This window comes from Petaurus breviceps, unplaced genomic scaffold, assembly GCF_028583685.1.
Source record: "Petaurus breviceps papuanus isolate PSGF00001 unplaced genomic scaffold, PetGlider_PUasm1.0 226, whole genome shotgun sequence".
In the NCBI taxonomy this organism is placed as follows: domain Eukaryota; kingdom Metazoa; phylum Chordata; class Mammalia; order Diprotodontia; family Petauridae; genus Petaurus; species Petaurus breviceps.
Genome location: NW_027185890.1, coordinates 719,464 through 731,942, shown reverse-complemented (window position 1 = coordinate 731,942; position 12,479 = coordinate 719,464).

Genomic DNA, 12,479 nt, shown 5'->3' with positions numbered 1-12,479 from the left:
CCTACATGCAGTCTTCTCTGACTCCCCCTTGTCAACAACCATCTTTTTATGGATCTTGTGGAATATGTGTTGAATTTGAAATAAGAGGACCTGGGTTCCAATCCCAGGTCTGTTTTTCTACAGCCTGTGTGACCTCAGGCAACTTTCTTTATTCCTCTGAAATTTACTTTTCTCATCTGTAAAAGAGGGGGTTGGGCTAAGTGCCCTTTAAGATTCCTTTCAGTCCTAAATCTGTGAACCTATGATATCACATAGAACTTTGTTCCCCTCTAATGTACTAATCATGTAATGGTCTACATAATAGCTTCCTTGGTTTTATTTCCCTACAACAATATTGAGGTAAGTTACCCTAAAACAGTAACCAATCTTTATTTAAACCTTCTTTTCTTTTCTATGGGGCTCTGAATACAGTAGGTGCTTGAAAATTATTTATTGATCTGAATTATGTAGAAAAAAAAAGCTATTTTGCCAGAGATTACCACTCCATCTGGATATTTCCCCAATTTATGAGGCAAATAATAGGAAAATTTTCCCAAAGGAAAAGAAGTAAGCCCCTAGGCTGCACAAATGTGGTCTTAACTTGCTGAACTGGACAGAAGTGTTTGCTACATTCTCTCTTTTAGAGAGCTGGTTATCTCTCAGTCTGGACCTCCTGGCCGTTAGGCCGTTCATGCCCTTTACAACTAAGTGTAAACCCCTTCTATTGTACAGCACTGAGTCCAGCTGTGGTATTTGAAAATAATCAAGCTGGCGTCACCAATCTCCTTCTTCTCTTCACCCCCACACCCCTAACCTCCTTTCTTTTAAACAGTTTTGAAATTCCATTACTAAATTTTCTCTTGCATTTTAAATATATTACACATTGTGTTACGTACTTGTGGTCGAGATAATCACATGGACCCATTTGTTTCAAATTAAATCAATTTGAGCTCTGAGAATCTCCAAATGTCCTGGTAGAGGCCTGTTCCACATACGAGAAGGGCAGAGTCTACACATAGAATCATTAGGGACTCATTCGTCCAAATCCCAACCTGTTCATGGCTTTTGAGCACTATCTTTCTCAGTGGAGATACAGTTCAGACTTCTGGGGTATTGCATACAACTCAGTAGCAAGAAGTGTGTTAAAGTTAATAGGCCCATTTCTAAATTGCAACCAGACATAGTACCCCTTCCTTGTGGTCTGCATTGGTCTTGGTCTTACATTGTTCCTAAACAAACTGTGCATGTTTTAGGACAATTCAAGTGAGAAATCAAAACCCATTTCATCCATTGTTGTCAGTTATGAAACTTGGGGAGGAGGTCAGGCTCTGCAGAGACAGAAGAAAGGATTCAGTTGCCCTCACCAGCAGCATCAGCAGTTGTGGCAGTAAAAGCTTAGAGCTCCCATCTGTCTGTTGAGTGTCCATGTGAATGTCAGTATTCAGAGCTAGTGGAGCTTTGAGGACTGAATGCTTGACTTGGAGTCAAGAAGAAATGAGTCCAAATTCTGCCTCAGATCACTTGCTAGGTGAGTGAACCTGGGAAAATCACTTAACCTCTCTGAGCCTCAGGTCATCATCTACGTTGTTGCTGTTGCTGAGTCATTTCAGTCGTGTCTGACTCTCCGTGACCCTATTTGAGGTTTTCTTGGCAGTGATACGGGAGTGGCTTGTCATATCCTTCTCCAGCTCATTTCACAGATAAGGAAACTGAGGAAAACAGGGTTACATGACTTACCGAGGGTCACACAGTTAGTAAGTGTCTGAGGCCAGATTTGAACTCAGGAAGATGAGTCTTCCTGACTCCAGGCCTGTCATTATATCAACTATGCTGCCCAGGTGCCCTTAGTGCTATATGAATGCTAGTAAGATAGCAAGGGTCTAAGGCCTGTTTTGAACTCAGGGCTTCCTGACCTGAAATGAGGAGTAAGTATATGCAGCTTGCCTCTGATAGTACTATAGAAGGTGGTATATCCAGGTGCCAGGTCCATTGAAGAGAAACAAGGAGCAAAATCATGAGGGGAAAGAGCCCATCTGCCCACCTTGCCTTTGCTTGGCACTACGCCAATCGATAAAGCAGAAATGTACACGCACCAGGAAGCAAGTGAGACCTATCCCGTTCCTATGTGCTACGGAGCTTCCAAGGAAAAGTGAGATCCACCAAAGGGGATGATTCTTTTGACATCCTCCAGAACATGAAGCATTGTTTTCCTCTGTGTTAAGGGACCCCGCAAGGGTCCATTCTGTATTCTTTGCAAGATTAAATAAAAAGTATCCTATACTTGATGTTGTCTTAGTTTAAACCTTTCATAGGAACTGAGGCCTCTCTTGGTGAGAGTCTCTGAGCCCTCCAGGGTCTCCTCATATGGATGCATAACCCAGAAAGATTTTGTGAGTGATCAATGTGACTGAGGTGACACACACACAATAGCTTTGCTGCCTGCCCACAATTAACCTACTCATCACTTTTTGGTCCTTGATTTTCTAACAAACAATTTAATTCATGAAACTTTAATGTGCTTCCAGGACATTTTTTGAAACTTTAAAAATTCATTTTATCCTATAAGATAAAACCATGATAAAAAGTAGCAGCTGATTTGCTAGAAGAGAGATGAATACAAATTATTCAAGAAAACACTGTAAAATGAATAGTAATCTGTTGACTGGACCCATCTGTGTTCCTGCTGATACTCTCACTTTATTTCTTTTTTTGGAGGGGGGGGCAGGGCAATTGGGGTTAAGTGACTTGCCCAAGGTCACATGGCTAGTAAGTGTTAAGTGTGTGAGGTCAGATTTGAACTCAGGTCCTCCTGACTCCAGGGCTGGTGCTCTATTCACTGTGCCACCTGGCTGCCCCAGGGACCCTCACTTTCTACCAGAGGCTTCTCCCACTGCCATCCTCATCCATGTGCACATCGAAGACCTCATCCACTGAGATGTCCCAAGGCATTGAAAACTGGAACAAGTGGCAGTGGGGTCAAGGAGATAATTAAGGTCCAGATAGTAGGTATTCTTTAGGAATAATAATAATCATTTAATAATAATAATAATAATAATTTGCTCCAGAATAAACAAAGGCAAAGACAAATATCATGGCCCTGAGCAAGTGGCCAGGGGAGGAAAGAAAAGTGAGTAGGAAGAAGTATCCCCAGGACTGGGTCTCACATCATTCAGTCACTGGTTGGGACCCTGGGTCAGACATTATGGGAACCACCTCTATTACACACTCAGCATTCCATGACTCTGTCTTATGTGCAGAAAAAGAATGAAAATAAGTCATGACTCCTCCCCAGAGTTTACCAACTAAACATCTTAACAAGGGGCAGCATAGACACAAAAAAGCAAAGAGATCAAGGTGCTGAAGCCGTCCCCTGAGTGCTTGTGAGGGAAAGTTAATACTTCCCCAATTCCCTGGCCCATTTGTGCGAAGAACAACTAAAGCCTGAAAATATGTCACAGATTAAATGAAAACAGCTTAACCAAAGGTTTGTGAAGGCAGCTCAATTCCATTACATTCAATCAGCATTTATTAAGCACTTCGAATATTATAGCCTATGCACTGGGTTAGGCATGTGGTTACAAAGACAAAAAACAAAATAAGAAAAACAAAAATAAAATAAAAATCCTTGCCCTCAAGGTGTTTACAGTCTAATGAACAGAAAACAATACATATACAGGTAAATAAATTATATATATGTATATATATAATACACACACATACACACACGTACATATATATGTACACATATACATATATACTCATACATATACATTCACACACATTTATTTATTTATTCATTCATTCATTCATTTATTAATTTATTTATTCAGTCACTTATTTAATTTGTTGGACAAGTTCATGCTTAGCCCCTCCATTCCTAAGCATTTATTACCATTAGGATTTTTTCCTAATGCTTCTTACAGGCTACAAAAATCATCCAGACCCCTGACTAGACTGGCAGTACTCTAGTTAAATCACCAGAACATCAGACCACCCACCCTCAGCCTATAGCAATTTAAATTTCAAGAAAATATCCAGAGAGGCCACCTGCTGCCATGGGTGAGGAGGAATCAAACAATTTCCCCATATCCTAACTTTAAACCACTATGTCCTGTGTTTGGGGCATGGCCAGTGAGGTTTTCTCAGATAGGAAAGGAGCCATGAAACCCACAAGGATCCTGACTTTTCCCCAGAGGAGGGCCTTGGTCTAATCACTGCATGCCATGAGACTTTGAAAAGAATGAATCACTAACAGAAATCTGGGCCAGTGGAATTGGGCAGCAGCCACGGCAGTAATTAGGACGACTGGTATGATGGCACTTGCCTATCAGTGACTGACAACATGTCCATGCATTCTGGTAGCCGGTTTAATTTGGAATTAGAATTGTTAACAACAATGATGATAATGAAACCTGGGCTCTCTCCGGTGCCTCCATAGGCTCGGCCAGTCTGGCTTCCCAGATTGCTGCTGGGGTGGCGCTAATTCAAGCTGTACTGGCTCAGATCGACAGACAGTCTTAGAAAGAAGTAGCTCAGCTCACTTGGGAAACAAGAAGACTACCTTAGTCTTGGTACTCTGGGATAGGATGGTTTGAATCCTGCTAGCATTTATGTTGCCTTAATGTAGCATTTTTTCAAGTGAAATCTCAAAATACATTCAAATACCAAGTTATTATGTCAAATGACAGGTGCATAAATCAAAAAAGCTTGTGGTGGGAGGCAAGTCTTCCCCTGCCCCCTCCCACACTACCCTGGGTCCTTCCTGATCTCACTCTACTTAACAATAACAACAACTTTCATGTAGCATTTTAAAGTTTGCAAAGCCCTTCAGATATATTATTTCATTTTATCCTCACGGCAACCTTGTGAGGTAGTCAACCTTGTGAGGAGTTATCCCCATTTCACAGATGAGAAAACTAAGGCTGAAGGAAGTTAAATGACTTGCCCGAGGTCATACAACTAAGAAGTATCTGGGGTGTGATTTGAGCTCAGGTCTTCCTGATTCCAAATCTAGCCCTTTATATACTCTGCTACCTCTAAAGTATATAATAACTTCCTGTTACCTTTCCCCTAAAAAATGTTCCCATTCCATGAAATTTGGACTCATCCTAGATTTGTATATTGGGATAAGTGGGAAGCTTAACATCCTGGTGGGTGTCCATAAAGTAATATAAATCAATCAACACTTTTTTTTATTAAATGCCAACAGTGCCCTAGGGCCCTGCAGGGGCAATCATCATGATAAGACATGGTTCATGGCCCCAAGACCCAGCTTCATTAAGAATATATAGACTGCTCATATTTATGAGATAACTAAGAAAAGGCAGGGTGGTCCAATGAAAAGAACACCGGACTTTGGAGAGGGAGGACCTGGGTTCATTTATCATTTGTCTTTGTGTCTTACTACCTGTGTGACCCAGGGCAAGCCTTTTAACCTCTCTGAAGCTCAGTTTTCTCATCTGTAGAAAAGACTCAGTCGGAGTAGATGGTGAGGAAACAGTGTGGTATAGTGGGGAGAGCGTTGACACTGGAGCCATATCTCCAATGCTTTCCTATTTCTGTGCCTTGAAAGCAAATCACTTAACCTCCCTAGGCCTCAGTTTCCTTATCTGCAAAAAGAGGGGATCGGACTAGATAACCTCTGAGATCCCTCTTAGATGCGATACTATGATCTTTCCAGTTCTAAATCAAGGATTCCTTGAACACAAGAGTGTCTAGTAGGCAGATCAATACCATAGGAGGTCAGAAGAGGGAGATCCCTATAGGCTTCAGCACTTTGGGAAACCTATAAGATGGAGCCTAGACTCTAAGCTGGTTCTTGAAGGATGTGCAGGGTTTAGATAGGCAGGAGACATAGGGAAAGTACTCTGGGCAATATGAACAAAAGGGCAGAAGTGGGAATATAAGAAAGATGTAAGCTTGAAGATTTGGGGTGAGGAAGGGTAAGTGAGTATCTGATGAGTTCAGTTGGAGTGCAAGAGAACAGTGGAAGCCCAGGTAGGAAAGGTGAATTGGGACAGATTGGAGAGGGAAATGAAGGTTTTTGATCAGGGGAGTTACACGATGAAAATAGTGCTTTGGGCAGGTTAACATCAAAGTGACATGTAGAGTGGATTGGGGAAAGGGGAGACTCAAGGTAAGGAAGACAACAGGGAGAGGATTATTTAAATAGTCCAAGCAAGAGAGGATGGTGGCATGGACTGGAGCATTCTCAGCAAGAGGAGGAAGGGAGAGACATCAGGAAGCAGCTAGAGCTCTTTAACACTCATTGGACATAAGGGCTAAGGGAGAGAAGAATCAAAAGTCAGTTAGGTATTTCTCCACATTTTCCCACCCTTTCCCAGCATCAGAGAATGCAATGTTGCAGCCTGATGCACCAAACAGGAGTTTACAAACACATAGTATCATGGGTTAAATGTTCAGTTTTAATTAAAATCCCGTACTTGTTCGAATTGTTCCTGAGCCCTGAAAATTCACCCCAAACAGAAGACTTTCATAGATGATAACATTAACAACTGATAACAATACTAAAAATTTGTTAGGGAGCTTAGCTTATAAAGGACTTTTCTCGTAACAACTACATGAGGTTCATCTAATACAAAGATTATTATCTCTGCTTTAGATCTAAAGAAACCAAGTCTCAGAGATGAAATGGATTGTCCATAGTTACACTGTTACAATGAGCAGGACCAGGAGTAGAATCCAGGTCCTCATTTCAAGTTCTGTGCCCTTCCCACTAAACCATCCTAGCCCCTCTGTATGGAGTGACAACACCAAATCACAGTCCAGTTCCCCTTATAATCCATCTGTATGCCCCAGGTAAACGGCGCTGAAAATCTCAGAAAACTCAGCTGCCTCTTGTGAACTACTCAGGTTGCCTTTAGAAATGAGAAATAATAGCAAAATCTCACCCAGACAGGTTGAATGGGACCTGCTTGAATAGGAACTTCCAAATCTACTTTGGTCTCATTGCCTTAGGGAGAGACACAGAGACAAACTCTCTTTAGCACACATATGTTCTACCTCTTCAAAGCAGTCCTACAAAATTAGCTGTATCTTTCTGAGCGTGGAGGAACTCAGTGTCATTCTTTGTTTTTCTGATTTCACAATAGGAGTTGCTAAGAGGTATACCAAAGTGGATGTCCAGTAGACATCTCAATTGTCCACAACAGAGAACTTGGCTCAAATTCTTTCTCTGATGCTTATTTGGACAAGTCACTTAACCTGCACTGGATTTAGTTTTCTCATCTGTAAAATGGCAGGGGTTGGAGAACTGTATAGACTCTAAAGTTCTTCTCAGCTCTGAAGTTAGGCTCCTGCCAAAGTGAGCCAGGCCCCAAGCTACCAGATAAGCCCTACTGGGCCTGCTACAAGGAAAGAGAAGTAGAGAGACAAACTCCAGTTTTTGTTTTGTCCACCTGATCGTTCCTTTTCTTTCCCCTTTGCTGGAGACATTCTCCTCCAGATCACATCCTCTATCCAGAGGTGTTCCTTGGTGTTCTGTCTAGGGTCTTCCCCTCTTCTCCCTGTATAGACTCCCATGGATTTAATTATCATCTCTATGATGATGGTTCTTAAATCCACTTATTCTTCTCCAAACATCTCTGCTGACCTCTCATCTCTCATCTCCGTCTGCCTTTCAGACATCTCAAACTGGATGTCCAGGAGACATCTTCATTTCAATATATTCTAAACAGAACTCCTTTTCTTTTTCCCTAAACCTTCCCCTACCCCCACTATTAACTTCCCTATTACTTTAGGGGGCAACACCATCTTCCCAGTCCCTCACATTCACAACCTGGATGTTATTATTGACTCCTCACTGTCTCTCACCCCTCATATCCCATCTCTTGCCAAGGCCTCTTGATTTCACCTTTTCAATATTTCTTGAATACAACTCTTTCTTCCCTCTGACCCTCTAGTTCAGGTTCTCATCACCTCATGCCTGAACTATTGCAATAGTCTCTGATGGGTCTGCCTTCCAAAAGTTTCTTCTCACTCTAATTCCATTCTCCATTTTGCTGCTAAAGCAATTTTCCTAAAGTGCAAGTTCAATCACGTCACTCCCCTACTCACTCCAGTGGTTGTCTATTGCCTCTGGAATCAAATATAAAATTCTCTGCTTGGCATTCAAAGTCCTTCAAAACCTAGTTCTTCCCTATCCCCTTCCACCTTTCTAATCTTCTTCCACCTTACTGCCCTCCATATACAGGGTCTCTTTTCTCTTCCATGAATAAAACACGCCTACTCTTAGATGCGGGCAGTTTCGTCTGCTTTCCTAAGTACCTGGAATGCTCTCCCAATGGCTTCCTTTAAGTCACAACTAAAGTCGCCTCTTCTAAAGGAAGTTTTCCTAACCCCTCTTAATTTGAATGCTTTCCCTCTATTTCCTATTTACCATGCATGCGTGTGTGTGTGTGTGTGGGGGGGGGACTTGCTTTGTTTGTTGTCTCCCCCACTAGATTATAAACTTCTCAAGGGCAGGGATTGTCTTTTGCTTCTTTTTATGCTTAGTACAATGCTTAGTTCAGTGTCTGGCATATAGTACAAACTTAATAAATGTTTATCCATTGCTGTTTCTTATCAGTTAGTTTTCACTCTTAAGATTCCTTGAATTTGAATTAATCTTAAGATGTCAATGCAGGTGTATCTCACATTAAGTTATATGTAAAATGACATTTTGTAAATCGAGTCATGCTTAGGAGACCCTAGGGGAACTTTTTAGCGAGAAGAACCCTATGGAGAGTCCTTTGGTAAAGTCACTAAGTATTCCCTTAAACCACTGGAAGGTAAATTAATGTTTTTGTATATTAGGTTTGCTTAAAACAGGGACTCTCAGGAGACAACTATTAGCTTCTTGCAATCACCTGAAATAAGCTCAGATGCTTAATAACAAAGCTGAAGAGCCAAACAGCAGCTGAGTTATCCATAGTACTAGGCCTGGACATTCAGGCATCTGGGTTAGCCAATGGCCTTCCAACTTACTGGTAGTCAGGAAAGGACCCACGGTAGAGAGGGCTGGAAGGGGCCGGCATATTACCCCATCAGAACAGAGTAAGGCAGTGAGAGAAAACATTTTAATAATTTAATAAAATTACAATTTAGGAGGGTGGTGACATATGGGGAATACTTTTCAGCTGAATCTATTTTAGGAGTGACTTGAAAATGTTTAATGGAAGAACAATAGATTCTGACACATCAGAAGTCAGTCTGATAATGTACCTGTTAGTCTCTGCCCCTGGGACCTTGGCTTTTCCTCCAAGTGCAGTTTCTACACCTACACACACACACACACACACACGCTATTGTGGTTGTTTAGTCATTTTCCAGTCCTGTCCAACTCTTCATGACCACATTTGGGATTTTCTTGGCAAAGGTATTGGATTGGTTTTCCATTTCCTTCTCCAGCTAATTTTACAGATGAGGAAACTGGGGCAAACAGGGTGAAGTGACTTGTCTAGTAAGTGCCTAGGGCTGGATTTGAACTCAGCTAAGGGGAGTCTTCCTGACTCCAGGCTCAGCACTCTTTCTACTGTGCCACATTAGAAGAAAATTAGAAATTCTTTCGCTGTCTTCTTTCCTTTCTTCTTTCCCTCTCCCCCTCTCTCTTTTCTTATACTTCTCCCTAACAACCAACCAGGCAGCCCCCAGCATCAGGAGCTCACCACAATGATATACTTACTTAGTGATATATATATATATATTTAGATATATAGTGATATGTATCATATGTATAGTGATAGAATAAATATATTAGATAGTGACATACATCATGTATAGTGATATAATAGATATATTAGATATGTAGTGATATACATATATGTATTTAGATATATACATACTTAGTGCTGATGCCCAATCAGCACAGTCCACTGAAACTCAGAACTCCTGAGTTCTAGATATCTATCAGCCTCAGCATCCCAGGCAGTACTGACTATATGCATGTACCACCACACCTGGCTCTATGATCACCTTTTCCAGTGATGTGGCCCTAAGGAATCAAGTTAGCTAACTCCATGGGGAATTGATCTTTTCTACTGTACCCCCTCCGCAACTCCTGCTCTTCATTCCCTTAGTTCCTGCAGGTATTAACTAACTATTCTGCTTTGGTGACCCCCCCCCCCCATCTAGCATATGAGAACACGGAACATTTCAGAGGGATAGCATAGCTTACCAGGGCATTGTGGCCCTCTAGGTCCTCAAGTGTGTCCCTTTGATGGAATTCAAACTTCCCAGAACAAATACTTTTATTAATGGGACAGTTGATAGAGTTGACTGTGGAGTCAGAAAGTCTTGGATTTGAACCCTCCTTGGGCACCTACAAGCTATGTGACTTTCTCAGTCTCAATTTCTTTATCTGCAAAATGGGATACAATAATAGCCCCTATGCATAGAGTTATTAGGAATCAAATGAAATAACACAGGCAAAGTGCTTTGAAAATCTTAAAGTGCTATATGAACATGAACTTACTGTTATTTTTATTATTGTCCTTGAGGACAGGGAATCATAGGTCCTGTGAAGTCCCCACTGTTCTTTGGATGAACATTTGAAAAAAGGAGAATTTGGACATTGCTCCTTAAGGGCTGATTTTCTTCTCTGGAGAGCACTGATAGCTCCCTGGAGTATTTTGCTTCAAATGGTGTTTCCTGACCCCAACTGTATTGCCAATAGGCCAATATCTAACTTTTCTTCCATGGCCCACACTTCACCCTCAACAGACAGGAGCTAGGAGCTGGGGAAGAGAGAGAGCTGAGAGACATGAAGGAGAATTCTTTTTTTAAGTTTAAGAAAACTTTATGAAGGAAAGACTTTGGTGGCAAAAAAGAAAATACTGACCAGTAAAAATCTGCTGCCAGCCTATAGGCTGGGAGACACTGGTTAATTGGGTTGCATGGACACTGCCTCCTACATGCTCTGTGGTAGAATGAGTGTCTCAGACACTTAGCAGAACTAGTACCCACTTGCCTTGCTAGGGCTGTATGCTAATTATATGGTCTCATTGAGGTGGAAATAGAGGTGCTGACTGGCCTGAAGAAAATAGCTTTTCCTTCTGGCTAATAGATGAGAACAGGCGCCTCATCACTTCAAAGGTACCAATATTCATCTCCCTACGGTGGTGCTAGGCCATCCATCTGTAATGTCACTGGCCTCACAGGCCCAGTCAGCCATCTGGGAGGAGGGCACATCTGGAAAAGTGAAGTGAGTTGCAGGGTTTACATGGACTGGGAAATGTTTTCTGCACAAATTATTGACAAAAGGTTAGCACATTTTTTTTTCCCATCTATCTGCATCAAATAAAAACACTCTATAGGTTATTTTAAAGTTGGAGACTCTGGGTTTGGTGTTGCTGGTCTGAATGCCAATTGAAGGGATATTTTGCAAGGATTCCTGTCAAGAATGACCTTTCTTTCAATAGGAAGGTGTGACATGGAACATTATAGGCCAAAGGAAATGTCCCAGATATATTCTAGCCACTGTTCTGGAGAGTGTCCCAGGCATGCCTGCTACAGTCACCACCCTATGCCCCACACAATACAGCTGCCTACTGACCCAAGATGTAGTGATCCTGCCGTGACTGACCTTACATGTTGCTAGCCACCTACTAGGACCTACTTTTAGATTGGTCAGAAGCTTTAGATTCTCTCCATTATAGAGAAAAAATGGCAGAGTCCCTTGCCTCAGGGTGCTAGCAGTGTAGCAGGGGAATGGGACGTACAGCCAAATAACTATGATACAAGTCAGAATACGACACTGGGCATCCAAAGAGAGATGAGAGATTCGGGGAGAAGATCATTTCTACCTCAGTCACTTAACTGAGTCACTTAACCACATATTGTGCGGTAGAGTCCTCTTCACAACCATTATGTTGATTTTCCTAAAGCATAGGTCTGATCATGTCATTTTCCTCCTCAAATAAACCTCAATTGATCCCTATTACCTCTAGAAGAAAATAGAAACCCTAGTATTTAAAGCCCCTTATAGCCTGACCCTAAACCTCAGCCCACTTACTCTTCCTTATTTGCAGAACTCCATTTCCCATCTCTGTCCCTTTGCACCCTGTCCCCTTGCCTAGAATGCCTCCTCATCTCCATCTTCTTTGAAGACTCAGTTCAAATGCCTCCTTCTAGATAGCACCTCTTCTAATATTCCCAACTTTTATTTCTCCACCCCCTTTCCCAATCACCTTGTATCTACAAGCAGCTGGTGGCTCGGTGGGTAAAGCGCTGTGCCTAGAGTTAAGAAAACCTGAGTTCAAATTTGACCTCAGACACTTACTAGCTGTGTGACCTTGGGTGAGTCACTTAACCCCTCTCTGCTTCAGTTTCTTCAACTGCAAAATGGAGCTAAAAATGGTACCTACCTTGCAGGGTTGTGAGGATAAGATGAGGTAATATTTGTAAATAGCTCTCTTCTCAGTTCCTGGCACATAGTTCAGCATGCTTATTTTCCTCTCTATCTATCTATCTATCTATCTATCTATCTATCTATCTATCTATCT